Source organism: Daktulosphaira vitifoliae, unplaced genomic scaffold (assembly GCF_025091365.1).
Source record: "Daktulosphaira vitifoliae isolate Bord-2020 unplaced genomic scaffold, ASM2509136v1 Scaffold_1, whole genome shotgun sequence".
NCBI lineage: Eukaryota > Metazoa > Arthropoda > Insecta > Hemiptera > Phylloxeridae > Daktulosphaira > Daktulosphaira vitifoliae.
The window spans coordinates 76,181,117-76,200,489 of record NW_026099572.1 but is presented as its reverse complement, the minus strand read 5'-3'; the positions used below and the strand labels follow the sequence as shown (position 1 = coordinate 76,200,489).

Here is a 19,373-nt window from a genome sequence, read left to right as displayed (position 1 = left end):
GGCAACAGTGTCTTAGCTACCGCATCGCACCGAGCAATTACATTACATTGACAATGACCTAATTCCACCTGCCGCGACGCCGTATACACTATGACAGACTGCCGTTGTGTTGCGTATACATGTGCACTAGGCCGAAGTGTCAGGGGAGGGAAGCGGCGGCGGCGCGGTACTAAATTTAACTGAGTATACACGTGGCGATCGGTACAAAGTAGAAATCCGCAAACCGTCGCCACGCATAAAATAAATTACTTCAGAACACATACACATAAATAAAATTACACCGTAACGCTCGCACATATTAAGGCGTGTGTCTGTAGTGTTTTAATGTTAAGAATTTAATATGTTAACGTGCAAATCATTGGGAGGTAGCAGTTCGATTACTCTTCTGATTGTGTACGAACGCACAAAACAGTAGATAGCGCTCGGAGGGTGTGTATCGATCTGATAGCGGAGAAAGCACCCTTGTCCTTGTCACACACCCTCTACATAAGTTCACCGCTCTGCTTTATCTCTAAAACACATTTGGCGAAAGGCTGTTGCACTTGTACGGCATCGATGCATCTACATAAACGTTTCTTAACGTGTGCATTGCACAAGAACAACTGACATTACTCGTTAAAAAAAAAAAAAAACTATAAATTAATTATAAAAATTTTTCACTCGGAGCCATCACGAGCGTCATTAGAATATCACCTAAATGAGTCAACAGTTCGAAATACTTGATAAAAATTAGTCCGATTCTGGTAATTATGCGATTCGTATCGATGGGTAAACGAACATTTATGTTCTATTATTTTAATGGCAGCAAACAAAAAAGAAGATGTCAAAACGAAAGTAAACAAAACACATGTGTATCATTTATAAAATTACCAAAAGTTCAAAACTTTTCTAAACTATAACAATTTAACGAGTGTCGTGACATACTAACCAACAAAATAATCTGACACATTGTACGTTTTTTTCATTATGTGGTGTAGGTTGTGTTAATCATATTGCTGTTGATTTCAATTGATACGCGATTTTAAGTAAACGACGATTAAATGCGTAGTACACTCTTATTGCAAAACCAGCAAATACTTTACCAGAAATGTTCTCAGTTTGAGAAATAAGTCGCACATACACGTGGGTATTGTTTGCTACTAACAACGTGTAAAATACCATAAAAATATTTAAATGGATGCCTACGTATGGCTTACCACAACGTAAACGATAATGTAACACGCGTGAACGTAAATTATTTATAATTCTTGTGAAAATCTCATAGTTTTTTTCCTCGAGTAATAAACAATCTGCTGACGAGTAACGGCTCCAACCACTTGGGCATTCAGTTAAACGCGTCGTGCTGTGTATTTTAAAAAAACGCGCAGAGGAAATGGATTCGTTGGACGGGAATCATTATAGGCGGCCCGCTACTCATCTATCCGGTATCTCTAACAATACGTACACGAAGCGTAAAGTTTTTTCCATGATGTGATTTCTCGTTTCTATTATATTATAGAGCTATAAAAAAAAATTACAGTTGTTGCGAACGGAATGCCGGAAAAGTAATTCGATTGCGGCAATAGGTAAACATTACAATTTATCGTAGGAATCGATTGATTTTTCCCTCGACTAAGTCGACAGCATAAAAAATATTACGCTTTACAAGTATTATATGCTATCCGATACTCTAATTACTGTGTTTATGAGCAGTAAACAATAATTCAAAACAACATTGAATCATTTGCTACTTTATAGTCTAAAATGAATATCATGATATGACCACGTCAAAAACACACACACTCGATAACAGCATTATTTCAACATTAATGATAAAACGACTTTTAACTTATGAATGGTTAAATAGATATATTTGATAGGACACCAACCAACTGTATGTATATCGTTCGTTTTTCAATAAAACGTAATATTCATAAAAAATATTTTACAACGTATGTGTAAATTCAACAGGCTATAAAATGTTATAAAATAAAGTTTTAAGTGATCAATTTGTAACCATTTCGTTTTGTTCTATTAGAATTATAAAAACTGATAAATTAGTAATTTTAACGGGTTCACTCGTGAACACAACACATATTATATAATCTTCTTCGAAATATCAATTGGCACCGACATAAGTAAATTTTATTGGTTTTTGAGAACATTCTAAATTTGATTATCGCCGTTGGTGTGTAAACATTGTTACAATTCATTTTGTAAAAAGTTAGAAACTATTCAAGGTAATCGTTTAATATCAAGATGAGTAAAGTCGAGTCACACCATAGATATACAATTTTGAGGGCGGAATATGCATAAAAATTGTGTTTGGCGACCTTAAGCAGTGAGGTGATTGTTTACAAAAATAATATTATACACTGCCGTTGTTGGAACTCATAAGAAAATTGTCAACTATTTAAAAGCCGACTATATAAATTAATTATATCGTAATGACATAGAGTAACAATCAATTAACAAATAACATTAATTATTTTAATACTATAATACAGTACACAAGCGTATTACGATTTAATTTTTTATAATCTACGTAATTAGAACTATATTATTATCACAATTGAATATTGATAACATAACACAATAAACATTGACCCACACTGCCGCCAAGCCAAACTTCATGGAAAAAATTTAATTCGGCTGTTTAGTATTGTATATCTATAATTTACACACAGTACCTATTTAGGGTACATAGTAATTACCCTAAATAAACTACGGAATACTTTAGGTATATACTATATACCTAAAGTGTTTGCATAGCCAATCGTTAAGTTACTTAATGATAGAATACGATAGACATTTCTTAAGTAATAAAAAATAAAAAGTAAAATTCTGTGACGCACATTACGTTATATTACAACGATAATTACTTTCATTTTTTTTTCGTTTCTCACTCAAGACTGCCGTAAGTTTCATGTATTTTATGTAAAATAAGCGTGATCGAATAAAATGAACACTAATTTAGTTTCATTGCTTGGTTTATTTTTTCTAGTATATAAAAGTTCAAACATTAACTTAGTCCTTATACAACAGTTACGACACACACATCCCAATAAGTATTGTATTTTAAATAGGTAACAGGCTACTCATATTTAGGTATCAAAAATAATCTTAATAATAAGTATTATATTTAATTCGTGTTTTATATGAATTAACTTGGAAAAGTACAGACAAGCATTGCGCTACATAACTTTTTTTTTTTTTTGCTACACGAGAATAACAGACTTTATAGAACTAATTTATATTATTATATTGACAATATCTATAAAATGTGTTAATCGTGATCTAACGTTTAAATAACTTTTTAATTAATTTTTTAAAATTTAATTGTACGATCATATTTGCTTTGTAAAATGATTAGTAATGCTAACCAATATTAAATAAGCAACACAATTCTAAACAATATTAAATTTTTTTTTGTAATTTTTAGCAGTTGAATTGACAAAATTACAACGACATTGAATACATAAAATGATAAAAACTTAAATAATCTCGCAAAAGTGCAATTTTAACAACTTTAATAATAAAATCGAACACAAGCAACTGCTATTCGATACATTTATGATGCGCGTTGACCTCGGTAAGAGGCACGTTAGAGTCGTGTAGCACAAACAGTCGCCGCCAATAGTTGACTTCCAATTGCAAGGTCGTCTCGTATACGATGTTAGTATCACACAAGTAATCATCTAGTGACCACGCTAAAAAATATCAAACTGTAATTCTTCTACGGAAATCGATACACAGACATGACTACGATATACTTATGAAATGTAAATACATTTTGTCCCTTGAAGGGCGTGGCAAGTGGGGCTTTTGTCCAAAGCTCGATGTTCTAAACGATTTCCGGCACCGATTCATTACATCAATTGTTAAAACTAACAACGTATGAACGCGTTTATTAAAAAATAACTTTACAACAACAATATGGTACATAGACACATCGAAGAATAGTTGCTTAATGGTATTTAATAATTTTAGAAAATATTGTAAAAATCAATAATTATAATTCATCCAATTAAATATATATTTAGTCTTGATGAATTAACGAAAAAAAAAATTAAAATCCTATAATATTCGATTTGTTCTGTACAATGTGATGTGAAAACTGTTTGGTCTTGACAAAAATGTATAACCTCATAATCGATTAAAATATATGGCGTAGCCAGCGAGGCGAGGGGGTCCGCCCCCACATTGCAAGCAACATTCATCTCCAAAATGAAGTGATGAGCAAAAAAAAAAGTTCCAAAATATGAAATGTTGTAGATTCTTTTACATTGGCCCTCCTATTATGAAATCCTAGCTATGCCACTGATTAAAATTTAATTATACAATTCAGTAAATTTAAGGATTGATCGTATTAATTACACTACAACTTAAGGATACTTGAACGGTGTTGATCGATTATAGCCACTGAGACAAAAGGGCTGTATGTTGGTATATATTGTAGTTAGTTCATTTCTGACGCTTTCTTGCACATTAACCACTGATCAATTTTCTATTCAGAAGAATGAGGAAGTTCTTCGAAAATATAATAAATGTCTAACTGCATTTATTCCATTTACATAAATCAATAATAAATACCATAAATGAAAAAACGTTTTATTTGATTTAAGTTTTTAAATTCTAATCGTATTATACAATCATTGTAAGTTTGAGCATCTGTTTAAAAATAAATAATTATTAATTTAATTCCGATATATACTCAATATCTATGATAAAAGACTGATAACTGACCGTGTTTATTTTAGTAGCATATCAGTTTAAATACATTTTATGACAATTATAATAAAACTGTTACGAACACCTAAATAGACTGTTAAGTATAGTTATGATTATGTTATTCAGAAGTAGACTGCAGGTTTTTATAAACTGTCTTGCATATTCACTTAAACCACAGTTGTTAATTAAAATATTTACGTATAATTTCTATATTTCACTAAATTTACGGTATTTCGATAATGTAAAATACAAATAAAAATGCAAGTTCAATAAACAATTAATTTAATATTTCAATGATTTTCGATCAATACAAGTAAAATATGTCTTTTAAATTGAAACCTAAAGTCAATATTGAAGTGCACATTTGTTAAGCAGAATAATTTACTCAGATTAATTTCATCATTGATGATTTAATTATTACCATGATTTGCGATGACTTATAAAACATTAATTTATAATAATTTCGTATAACACCTATCTTCGTTCATCTTATTATTTTTTGATCTTAACAGATAAGTTTACGAGCAATACAATGTCAGTTAAAGTAATGATAGCTGCTTTATTATTTAATTTACTTATTGATTTAAAATCGAATTCGTGTATCAAATAAACTAGAATCCAAATAAAAATTCCTTATTTTGTTTGGAAACTTTCTAGTAATCTTAAAATTAGGTAATAATTTAACAAATACCTCTTAAATTAAATTGATGACGTCGTTGCACGTTATCGTTGTCCAAAATTCATTCAATATACAAATAAGGTCCTAGGTCAATCCTAAAAACAAATGCAAATTAGATAACGTAGTAATAGCAAAAATTATATGGGCTTACAAGGCATACAAACACAATAGTATAATTATGTTGCGCAACACGCGCGTTTAAAGACGATCACACAAGCTAATATAATAATAATAATAGAAAAAATGGATTATCAAATAAAAATGAATTAATGAAATTAAGCCTGTATGACTTTTTCTAATGTAAAATAATTATGATTAGGTTAATGGTGTGCAATAAAAACCCCTGCCAACTATGGAAAATAGTTTTCTTTTTTATAAAGGGCTCAATGAGTATGTAAAACACAATTTCGTATACGGTAAACTATACTGTGTACATTATAGCAAAAATAACACATATCGAGATACATGGTTGCCAGCTATTCATACACAACTCCTGACAAAGACAAAAAATAAAAAATACATGATACGACTAATGCTAAATAAAGTATAAATAATTTAGCGAAAAAACAGCCGCTTACGATGAAGAACAGATCAAATCTCATGTTGTAATGATAACAGTGGAATAGTTTAGTTTTTCAATAAAAAAAATTATTTTACTCAAAAATTTCAAAAATGTCATAAAATAATTGATACAAAATTCCGCTCGGGAAGGCGCCAACATATTTTTATCCCTAGCGCAAAAATCCGACACAAAAAATACAAACTAGGGGAGTAGTATAACAGATTAATATTTGATTTGAGTGATAACTCTAAGTATATGTTAATTAAAAAAAAAAAAAATCCTATACACAACAATGCTTCGTAATTTTATTCCATTTAAATATTTAACAGACAATGAAAAATATTTTTGTTTGTTTGATAAAAAAAAAAAACCTCCTTTTGTACCATGTTGTATTACAATAGATATGTATTTTATCGGAATAAAAAAAAAATTCATAGTATTGAAATATTTATCCAACAAGGAAAAACCGTGTAGTACAATTAATTTAGCGTTAACGGCGTGCATAGGTCAATTTAATTACATATTTAATCCATAGAAAGCAAAATTTACAGGGATTACACGGAGCCCAGGAGGAAATTCGACGCCCAAACTCATTCGGTGAAACACCAGCGGCTGCACCGGACGGGTTTTCGCTATGAAATATTTTCGTCGCGCAACTATGGTAAATGCACACACACAAACAACGCGGCGTCGACGATGACGTGTACGAAGTGGAACAAAGAATGAGTGGTGGTGGGAATGGGAGGAGGGAGGGGGAAAGAGACGAGCATAGGACGAAGAGAACCCGAGGGCCCCGTCGACGACCGACCGCGTTATTAATGGCTGGCGTGCATATAATGCGTGTACTGGAGAACGATTACTATTTTACAATTGCAAGTGCGAGTACTGTTTTATTTTTCTCCTTTTTTCATATCAATGTATTTTTTTTTTCCCCGAGACTCAGGTTCTCAATCGACGTGTGTCGAATGGAATAAACGCTGCGAGTAATAATATTACAAAACGATAATTACAATTGAAGAGCGAAAAAAACACCTTTAAATCGATTACCTATTGTAATATGATGCAGGTGCACTCTAATGAAATAGCCGATCGTTTAATTAACATTAACATGCTCTACATGCGTAATGGAACTCGGTGGTGTAACATAAGATAAGGGAAACGATTTTTTTTCTTCGAAATCGTGTCCTGAAAAAATCGCTGTCGTAAACAAAATTAGAGTAAGGCAAACGTTCTCAGCTCCGCGTACAATGTCAATGACATCAGAATCGCGTTAGACAGTTTACTTTTGTGCGCGAATTACGACTGTTTACTCCAATTAATGATATCGTTGGTGTTTTCGTAGTGTCCTTGTCGCCTTTTTTGTTAATGCCGTTAACCGCAGTTTTAATTAAAAAGAAAATAGTTTCGATAACAACATCAACGGTGGTTTTTATGCACGAGAATACCACAAACGCAACTGTTCCTAATGGATGTCGTCAACATTTAATGGAAAATTACAATGTGTCATAAGAACAAACAGAATATATAAAATGTACACATAGGAAAATAGCAAATTATTCTAGGATTGTAAAAAAATGTCTACGATCCTTACGGCGAGTGTCAATAATTTATATGTCCCGTCAATATAATAAGCGCAACCCAACCTTCAAACGATCGTAAATATTGACGTCACAATTATTTTTAGGGTAAAACACATAAATAAAGTTTGCATCAGTGCGTTAATATAATAACTATACAACATTGATATTGATAATAAAACGTCAACACAAAGGAAAATGGTTGTTTTACTTCATAAGGTAAATAAGACTTGGCTTTGGTATTGTGATTCGTGAAATAATTTGTAAACGGCGTTTGTGTCAACGTTAACGTGGTAAAGTGTTGCGGCGGTTCAAACACACTGCGTGGTGGTATTTATGTAAAAACAAAATGGAAACCATATTTTAGCTACCACAGTTACTCTGCCGCGGCCGACAGTCGAAGGTAATTGTCACAAGCTCAAATAAAACAGTACACGTAAGCGAAACAGTTGTCTGGCCGGCTGCTATAAGTGTTATTGTTTCTTGTTGTGTGCATTTGGTAAGTACCGCGCGACGTTCCGCGAAATGTCCTTCGGGTTAGACGCGCGGCGATCACATTTTATATATAGACGTGTAAACTGCAAATAAATTCAAAACGCGTTTTCACTCGCGCTAATGGCGTGCCGTAATAACCACAAGTTACACCAAAAACAGATCAATAGCTGTGTCGTTCAATCGTAAAATAAAAGACTAATCTCAAATTGATTAGGACGAAGATCATCTCCAAACAAGTGTATTTGACCTCGACCCTCACGCCATCGTGTCATTACAAATACTACGATGATTATTTCAACGTGTGTAGCCTCTTGGACCGATCGGAGTTATTAAATGCGGTCCGAGATTTGAATACGATATCTCGACCAGATAAAACGATTGTACACGATAATGTAATACTATTCCGAAACGTTCATTTTTCGCATCGCAGTTGGTATTTTCTCTACACTAAAAACTAATACTTGTCGTACGGGGCTGGCTCTAGTTAACTCGTAGATACGACAATTAATCACGTGTACCTAAACTTTACTAATCGCAACGATTTTTTTTAAAAATACGTTTATAAACATTGTGTTTTTCAAGTGAAAGCGATGAACTTGACAATTTTTCTCAGCGCCGTAAAACATCGCGAGACGAGTTTAACGCGGAAATATTTTAGCTAAAAGAAATGAGATACAAACGATTTATAACCGACACAGTTATAGGTCGTACCTGTAACACAATGTATCTGCTATCCGTTAGCTGTTGAAGCGTATCGCGAACACTCGAGTTTTACAATATTAAAAAAAAACAAAATGCACTAATTATTCACTACAATTTTCGATTGACAACAAAAAACACTATCGATAAAAATACGTACGCAGATCGATTTGAAAAAAAAATCTGCTAACAATCGTTTTGTTGTGGTTACAACGGGGTCGATTTAAAATTCAACAAATTTAATCAATTGCACGAAAAACTATTGACAACAACGAACCAGTAGATGTAAGTTAAAACGCACTCACACACACACACACGCGCGAGCCGTCGGCACGGGGCAAGCAAACGACACTGAACAGGTACCTACGGCGGCAGAGCATCAACTGAGCTGAATTTTATCGCACCGTCGTGGCCGCCGCCGCCGCTGTTTCCACCACACCACTGCCGTTTGGACGTGGCGGCGATAAACGGTATTCCACACACTACAGCATTTAGTATTGTACAACGGCGAGGTACCGGAGGAAGGGCGGCGGCGGCGGTGTGACAAAGTATATATAATTGTGCGCTATAACCTATCGTAATGAAACATTGACGATCATGTCAGAAACAGCAGATTAGTAGTCGCAAAACCTACCCACGTCTCAAGTCTTCATTTTAGGCTTTTTTCTAACAACGAAATGAATTAATATAATTTTGAGTACTTGGAACAGATGAAATAGTGCGCGTGCAAAATAAAATAAAACGATTGAATTGCACAATCGGCTGTCAGTAAAACATTCGGTTGAGGTGTTCGATACATTCGATCGTTTAGCTGAATTGTTTTCGGAAATTCATATACAGCTCTAATTAAACAATTGATTACTGTATTGTGTACAGTGATATATGATCTCGTATGATTATATGCGCGCACTAACCGCGGATGATTTTTACTGATGTAGGAAGCCATAAAAAAATGGGCCCACAACAACTTATGAGGATATTGAATGTAGCGACTCGGTGGGCGTTTTAAAAACGAAAAAACACCAGTGTAACGGAAGTAACATTAAAACAAACAACACCGTTAAAAAACTAATTGAGATATCGATCAAATTGTGGTTGATGAACTCCGAGTTCAAGAAGACAATATTATTTTTTTATAATTAATTCGTTAATGTATAAAATATAATTTTGTTGTTATTCGTTACTAATATAATATTGAGTATCTACGGCGATTAACAGTAAAAAATAGATTAATTTACGAATAAATCAACACATCTGTTGATTTATATTCTTAAAATCCGATACATTTTGCAGAGCTGATATTATGTAAAAATACACAGCGTAAATATTTAAAAGCGGATAACCGAAAAGTAATTTTAAACGGAAAGGCTCTCAAATAATTAGTGTACAAAAACGAACAGGCAAAATTGAACATTTTTAACACGATCTAGACGCGTACATTATGAAAATTGGGTTTGGTGTTTTAGTGTAATGAGCAGAATAACATTGTAATAGACTTTTGTATTTATTCTCACATAACAAAAACGTCAAGGTCGTGTCTAAACGAAATCGGTGTCAATAACATTACAAAGAATGCATATTATTATTAAGTGCGCCGAATATTGTTTTATTACACCTACTGATTAGTACACTATAAAGTGGCAAGAATGCATTGACCATAGATAATTTAATTTATACTACTACATCATACAATTTTCCACTTATAAATAACCTAAAAAAATGAATCCTTTTTAAAAGGATGTTTTCTTTTTTTTATTGCCCGAGCATACTCTATAATTTTAAATACTATTTTATTTACAATAATTATACGCGTAAAAACAGCTGGAACTGAACGAAAATTCTCACTGAAAACAAAGAATGACTGGAAACTCTTTCGTGTTCAATATTTACCAACTAACCTCAACAAAAAAAGAATCTTTTAATTAAAATCGACCATTACAATTTCATTCTTTTGTTGTGTTCTACGAATTGAGTTGCTTTTATTAACAAGTCGTAACGTCGTTTTATACTACACGATTAACATTGAGTTTTTCCATAGAAACTACTATCGTGACAACAACCGATACATAAATCGAGTTTTCTGAGAATCGGAGAAATGGAAAACTGCGATTTCCATTCGGAAATGGAAACTGCCAATACGAAATAATTAGTAATTTCATAGATAAGATACGAAAACCAGCACCGCGTCTAGTCGTCTCTAAATGATTGTCGATTTATTGTTTTTGTAAAAAGGATTTAGCGAACAATGTTTTCCCGACGCATTACAACAACAGCTAATGCGGTTCTGACATCGGCACACATCATCAAGTAGGCCACAGCAGAGAGCATTGCACATACATACGCGCACATACAACTAAATACGGCCGAGGAGTGCACTGCACGAACGTCCTTGAACATGGTTCGTGCGAGATGATCGGCTTGTGTACGAGACCCCACCGTATATCTAAATGCAACCTATTCAAATGTTATGTAAATAGATATGAAGTTTGTGTTCGTAACTGCGCAGTGCTCGTCTGGAACGCGGTTAAAAAAAACTGTATCGAGGAAAATTCGTCAACGTCTCCAGCGGTCTTGGGGCTGATCGTGTGGCGTACGGCTGTCGGACGGCCATCGATACTGCGGTGTAGGTACAATAGCGGCGAATTGGCTGCAGTTGACGTTGCTCGGCGGGTAAGAGAAGGAAACATCTTGGCGACGATGCCCACGAGAAGACGGGAAATGTCGACGTCAGTACGCAATATGAATGGAAGGGCAAACAGGCGAAAGGCTATGTATAACGATTGAATTCGATCCCCTCTCCTCCCTGGCCACATTCGTTTCGCTTCGATTTTCCCGGAGCCACTGTCATCGTCGGTATCCCGAAAATTTCCACACCGTCGGGAAAATGTTCACACAGTCATCAAGTCGACGATATCGACCGAGAAACAAGTGCATTGCTTGCACACTGTGTCTCCTCAACATTTTTTAGTTGTTTAGGTCTGACCTAATTGTACAACGTCAATAACAATATGCAGTATCACGTCGAAAAGAAAACTTTACAGCATGACAAGGTCTCCCTATCAAGTGATGATGTTCTATATATAAAAAAAAAACTACCAAATAAACGCGCCGTCAGCACAACTTTTGGTTCGATATGATACGATTTGTGTGGGAAAAACAGAAAGTGTTCCAGGTATTTTGAAAATTACACTCGGATGTNACAACACAACTTTTGGTTCGATATGATACGATTTGTGTGGGAAAAACAGAAAGTGTTCCAGGTATTTTGAAAATTACACTCGGATGTCTTAAAATAATTTAATAGGCAGCTTACGCGTTTGTTTGAAGTTTCAAACATTCGATTGGAACAAGATACTACTGATTTTGCCTATCCTAAATTAATATTTAATGTAAATTATAGACAAAGTATCTTTGTTGAAATAAATATAAATGTCTATAGAAAGAGGGTAGCAGCGGCCATTGACCTATACGTTTTAAACGAGTAATATTTGCTAAATACTATTTACACTTGACATGAAATGCAAAAGTTCTAGTAACATGTTAAACCAAATGTATGGCTATGGTATTTACGTACTATTTACGCTTCGTAATTTACTTACACGATTTACAGATTTCGCGAATGCTAAGTGGGTGTTTTGAACTTGGGCGTTTGATTTGTTCGTTAACGACTCAAATTCAATCTGCACACGCTTTTTAATGAAAATAATCAACTCCTTGGACGAAATATAAAAAATCTAAAACATTTTCTTACAATCCACTGAAAAAAAAAAGTGTAGACTCGCGTATAAAAAGACATTTTAATAAATTTCAGTTGAAAAATTGTGTAATACAATTGTTGAGTTTGAGATAGTCTAAGAGAAGAACTTTTAGACAAATATTATGAGAAAAAATAATAATTATATATTAAGTACAAGGGTTGATTCGGTTAAACACTAGGCATCTGAGTATATAAATATCCAACTTAAATTAATGTTTATTATTCAGTGTAATAATATAAAACTAACTAGACAAATATTACAAATAAATACTCCAATAAAAAAAAAAAGAAGATATTTACATTACAAAACAAGCCATTAAAAACATGAAATTAGATCGATTTAGTAGTTTATCAATATTTAATACGCATTTTTTAATAACTATTATGATTCCTTAAAACTGAATCGTAATGATATCAAATAACAAAAATAAAATTATTTTGTTTTATTATTAAAATTACTAAAATACGATATTAATTTTATTAAAGACATCAATTACACTGGACAACAGCCATTTTGCTATTTAAAATATTTAGTGAAATCTATAAGGAATTTCGATGCATAATTAACAATCTGACTTTTTTCATCACATCTAGTTTCTCTTAAAATTAATAATTGAGTTTTCATTTAACAATAAAATTTTTATAAAAAAATAATTTTTTTAAAACTTTTCTAGTATAATTTGATAATGTTAAAAAAACAGAATTGTGCAAAATTAAAATTTTTGCTTGATGGGCATTTTCCAGAAAAAACGCTGAATTTTCCATGGTTACTATTTTTAGTTAATCTTATATTTATCAAAATGTCGCCAATAGATTATTTTTGTGAGAAATTCAAAAATATATATTTGTTTGTTTTTTACATGAAAATAATCGCGAAAAGCGCAATTATGAAACAAATTAACGCGAAGCTCAAAAACTCGAAAAAACTACAATTTCATTTCTATATAGTGATATTAATACATTTTTTTGTGTAGTCGTAAAGAGAATATTTAACAGTCTTATGCATTTTTTAACGCTTAAGATAATGATATAATTAGATTTGGTGAATGACACTAGGTTATTATTCAACTAATTGCAAGGAAAAAGTTACAAGATTTTACAAATTACAATTATGGACCAACTAAAATAATTGACATACGCCAAATATAATTGCGCCATTGTCCTGTAAAAAATACATAAGGCTCACAAAAAGTTTATTAATATAACTATATAGAAATAAAATTGTAGTGTTTGAGCTTTACGATTATTTTTTTTATAATTGCGCTTTTCTCAATTATTTGTAAAAAAAAAAAACAAATAAATTTATACTTTTGAATTGCTCACAAAATTATCTATAGACAGCGATTTCATAATTATAAGTTTAACCAGAAATAGTGTTACAGTGGAAAACTAAAATATTTTTTCTGAAAACTACTCATGAAACTCAAATTCAAAGGTCTATACGGTTAAACATAGCGTATAAGGACCAAATTTTGGACAAAACTCTTTTTAAAATATACTAGAAAAGATAAAAAAGCCATATTCGGAATCAGCGTCGACATTATTATTTATAGAATTAACTGTAAAGAACTGAAAATGTTTCATTATTTGTTGTCCTGTGTCATTAATAAGTAATGTATTAAAAAAGAAAACGCTTCAAAAGTACCGTTCACGAAGATAATAGGTAACAAATTAAAATATGGGAACGTATTATTAATAAATTGCAGAAAAACGCTCAATGTTTGAACATGTGTTTTACGAGTTCAATTGAATTCAAAATACCGTAGAAAGACATGATTGTCGCGGTAAAATTAAAATGGTAAAATATTGTAAAAATTTAATAATGAACATCGTCGAGTGGTACCGGTTAAACAATCAATATGAGCAAATAATTTCGCGTAAAATGTTATGCAATACGCGAGTGTTCCGTCAAAGTCAGAGTTAAAAAATAATTAAACCGCTGCAAAATAACGTTGCCCGCAGACCGTCCAAGTATAGGAGCAAATCTTAAATGATGAGAACCGCACACTTTCTCTTGATAACGAAAATCATAAATCGTTACGCAGCTTGATGATTTCCGCCCAATGAGACGTCCGTATGAATGGTTGGCAAAATTATTGTTGTATCAAACGCCGATAACAAAACGTTCCACGCTGGGACTACGTTATTATTTTTTAACGTTTGCTGATAATGTTTACTGTTATCGACGGAACGGTACTAACTAGACATTTTTTTAGGCCCAATTCCAAATTAAGACAATCGACGATTATCTCATTGCTGCCTTATACATTATTTGTAACATGAACTGCAATCAGGAAAAGAAAAAAAAAGCTTCGTGTCAGCAACAGGTGTGCGTTCTATTAAATTGATTTCCTCGTTATTTGCCATAACGTTATGCGTATTATTACAACTTTGAGTACGACTAGAAATTGACGCGACGACTTTAAGCGAAACTGAGGAAAAATAATTGCCATTTTCTCGAGTATTGTATTCTGGATCGTGTATGCCAATACACGGTGACATTGTAAAAAAAAAAAACGTATTGAAATAATTGCCACTTTGCAATCTACACAAAAGACTTAGATACATAGACGATTGTGTTTTTATCAAACGACTCCTACGGCGTTAATGCATTACGTTTCTATGATATTTGTTTAGATATATTTGTGTATTTTGCATAAATCAACTAATATTACGGACATTTTCGATGATCCGTTTAATATTTGACACGTTCGGTTCTGCGGAAACAATTGATGAAAATTCAATGTCGGATCTTTAATTTTTTTTTTGCAAAAAAAAAAAAAATATCGAAAAACATTTGCAGTGCACAATTGGAAAACATTTTCTAAAGCGTTTATTTTATCAACAACAGCTTTATTTATTTTCTTAATTCGTTTTTATTTTTGAATGAATTCAATACTCGCAAAGTATAAAAATGTATTTTCAAACGAGGCATTGGTAGGTGTTCGAAATCGTGTGCTAATTTTAGCCGAAAAAATAACGGAGCCGGTACGACAAAATTCATCGAACGCTTTCGGATAAATTATTGAAAATCTATTTGATCGGCTGAAATAACAAAAAACGATTGTAATTAATACGAGTGAAAACTGATAAACGTGTATACAAAGAAGTCGATTCAACAAAGTCCGACGTTCGAGCTGACGATAACGATTATTCAACAATTGGCGTTAATAAACGGAAAAACAACTATTAGTTTGGAAACGTAAAAAAAAAACATTACATTAGCCAGCGATTGTGCGAATCGATTAGGATTTTTTGTAAATTGCACCTAACTTTTCGATCATATCTCCTGTATTGCGTCAACCGAACAACAAAATGTATACCACTAGAGATAATCACGCGGTTGAAATGGAATTTAATAAAAATTTATGTGTATACAATTACAGTCCGTAAGAATAATACCGACGTGTGTTGCACATTTCATTGAACGCTATTAATTGAGAAATTATTTTCAAGTCGGTAAATGACACAAGCCGATGATAATGTTTTTTATGATTTTATTCTTTATAATTGTTTGTAATCATTAACCTTATGGAACACATCGATTACGTGTACTCGGACCGGTGAGTTAATAAAACGAGGCGGATTCATTGTAACGAAGGGAGGTAAGAATAATTAAAGAGTGGAGCACATAAAAATGAAAAAAAAAAAAAAACTCACCCGAATCAAATGTCAAATGCGTTCAGCGGTAGGGCGCCTTTTTGCCGGGCAAATACGAAAAATTTAAGAACCGCTACCGTATTTTCTACGGCTATACGACTTGGCGCACTCGCACTCCAATACAAACACACTGACACACTGTGGAAAAAAGAAAACTCGCTTGGAGCCGCTCTGTGACAGGACGGTAGAGCGGGCAGCGTGCGTTTCGAGATAACGGGGACGACGCGCACACACACAAAAGACGAGACCGAGGAACACACGGTTCGGGAACGAGCGGCGGGGTAGCGGAGCGTCCACACACACGAACAAGTGCGACGGGTGTGGCGTACGTGTGTGACGCGGCAAACGGCAAACCGTACGTCTCGTTCAACTACACTCGACTGACGCCGCCGGTTCACGGCAAGAACGCCGGCCGGACCGTGTGGGGTAGGCGGGTGACGCGGCCGATCGGCCACTCGGCGGCCGTGTCGCTGTGGCAGCAGCGTGAAAAGAAAGCGAACAACAGTGGAATGATTGGGGAAGCCGCTTTCGTCGCTTGCGGTTGTCCGTCGTGTGCACCTCATGTAATAGTTTTATTTTCACATTGTAGTCAAATACAATTTGCATCTGTTCAACCTTTGGCTTTACCTAACCCCCCCAAATTTATTTCTCGTGATTCAAAAAACGAAAGGAAAAATAAGTCAATAATAACATTTTCTTCGTTCAAATGTTTACTATACTCGACATTTCTACGTGCTCAGGAACTGTGTACAAATTCAATGGCGCCTTATAATAGTATTGTATTTTTGATGAATCGTGTAAATTCAAAATAAAATTCGTAAGTCACGCGGCCACTGATTGATAGTTCGAGATGTCGATCACTGTTACTTGAATTTAATTAGTTATTCATTTGTCTTGCGAAGCGTAGAAGGAAAACTTTGCACCTTTAATACAGTACAGTAGTTAAATATTAATGGCATACATAAAGTATTTTAGTTTCAAAGAGTAAGAAGTTAAGAAGGAATTGTATTTACCAGAATGTGTCTGTTAATGCCAATAAAAATTCTCAGCTCTTACTGGGCCGATTACGCTAATAAATACGTCAAAGGAACGCGATTTTTATCTAGTTGAAAACATCTCAAATAAAACATTGAATAAATAATTATAAAAATTTGTCAAAGTATAATAGCAATCGTCGTAAATGGCAAAAATTAAAAAAGTTTTCTGCATTTTAAATATGCAATTACAAAAATAAAGTGTGGGTCTCTATGAAATTTAAAATAATATTCCAGAAACAATAATCTTTCTTTATATATATATTATTTATGAAAATCCAATTGTAACTTTATGTACAGAAAGAATTTAAAAAAAAGCTGTCTACGCATTTGAATTTTTTTTTCATTGAAATTTTTGAACTAATATCAAATAAAAATCTTTTATATGTTCGTTCATTTGGCGTAAAAAAAATTATTATGTTTCTTCCATGAGTTGTTTGCTATCCAGGTCAAAATTTGTAAGATTTCTGTTAAAATTTTATATATTTTTTTTATAAACAATTGAATCGAAGCATTTTATGATAATGATGTTAAACACTGTCAGTTAGAAATCTATACTGGAACCCACAATACCATTGTGCCATTGATTCACACTATGCGGATTCTCGACTGGACTGGGTTTTCATTTTGATAATTTATATTTAGAAATAAATTATTGACAAAAAAAATCAAGATTAAACTTGTTTTATAATTTATTAAATTGATTTTTAGTTTAAACCATAAACCAAATCATTGGGTTATATTAGAATAAAAAAAAATATAATAGATAAATTTGACGGATATATAAACATATAAAAAATACAAGTAAAATGTTTTGGTAACATTATGAGTAAAAGTTAATAAAATAAATATAACTAAGTAGTGATATCCTTAATTTTATCAATATATATAAATTATACACGAAACTAAAATTTGATAATTAAAAAATAACGTGGAAGGATCAAAAGAATGTTGTTATAAAAAAAATTATGTCACTTACCCCTGTTAAAACAAACACTTTGTACGGTATTATTTACAATATTATTAACTCTATAAACTAAAATATATGTTCAATAAAAATTATTATTGCTTCTTTAAGGCATATTATTTTATCAGTAATTTGATATTTATTATTACTGATTTCTACTAATAATTTTCATACGAGTACATTACTTTGCCTATCTTTAAGACACCTTGCAGATGTTAATAGTTCTTCATATTTATTTTGTATAAAAAAAGTCAAATAAATTTTATCTAATTATTATTATTTTTTTTTATATGCATAAATTTGTGATGATTTTCTGAACAAATATATATTTGTATAACTATTGTCATTACTTTTAATTCGTTCTGCAATATTATTCAACTTTAAAATAAGTAGTTTTTAACAGAGACTACCAATTTTATGAACTTACTGCTTATAAAATCAAAAATTATCTTATATTAAGTAAATGACTGGTCATAACTTTTGGACTTCATAAATAAAGAAATATACCTAAATACAAAAAGCCAAAAAATAATATTCCCGATATTAATTAATTTTGTTAGTCATTGAATGTGTTATGTTAAAAATAATGTCCAGTATATTAAAAATAAAATGTTTAATTAATATGTTTGTGTTATTTATTTTTCATATTTCATTTATATCGTTGAATTTTGCTTAGATTTATACAGGCATTCCAAACATAATTTATTTCGGGTTTTAATGTATGAACAAATCAAGGATTAAGTAAGCACCGTAGAAATTATATATAATAAATTAATTGTACATTTTTAAAAAATGTTCACCGTTTTATTAACTTTTGTGCAATCTATATGGAAAAATGTGAAGAGAGTTAGAAATTATAAATAATTTTTCATAATTTGTATATTATTATAATTATAAAAAATTGTGATTACGCCGTAACATGGAATTGTGTCCAATATGCATCCCTTTCAGCTTTATTTTCAAAAATCTAAGTGATATGAAATACAAATTTTAATTTTTGTAGAAGTATAAATCTTATAATTTCACTTTTGAATAAGTTATAACATAGTATTTCTATCTAGTGGTTTACGTCATTTTATATTTTTAACAGCTAGATGACAGGCTAAATAAAAAAATTAATTCAATTCACATGAAACCTCTTTGGAATATGTTATTGTAATGGTTTGGTTTAAAATTCTATCATGGTATACGGTTAACTTAAATTATCGGGTAGTGTTTATATTACCCGAAGTG

General features: G+C 32.1%; 1 protein-coding gene across 6 annotated transcripts in view; it reads right to left on the bottom strand.

Moving 5' to 3' along the window:
- LOC126910516 (uncharacterized) overlaps positions 1-16,509 on the bottom strand; it is a 60,590-nt gene extending 44,081 nt beyond the window's left edge. For 2 of the 6 annotated variants that reach the window (XM_050693135.1, XM_050693139.1), the window contains exons 1-2: positions 16,140-16,509; positions 5,402-5,484 (exon numbers count right to left, since the gene is read on the bottom strand). The gene's annotated coding sequence lies outside the window, so the exon portion shown is untranslated. Of the gene's footprint in view, positions 1-5,401; positions 5,485-8,734; positions 9,116-16,139 lie in introns of those variants that run through there. The other 4 variants (XM_050693134.1, XM_050693136.1, XM_050693138.1 and 1 more) reach the window with 3 other exon arrangements.
- Between the last annotated feature and the right edge of the window lie 2,864 nt (positions 16,510-19,373).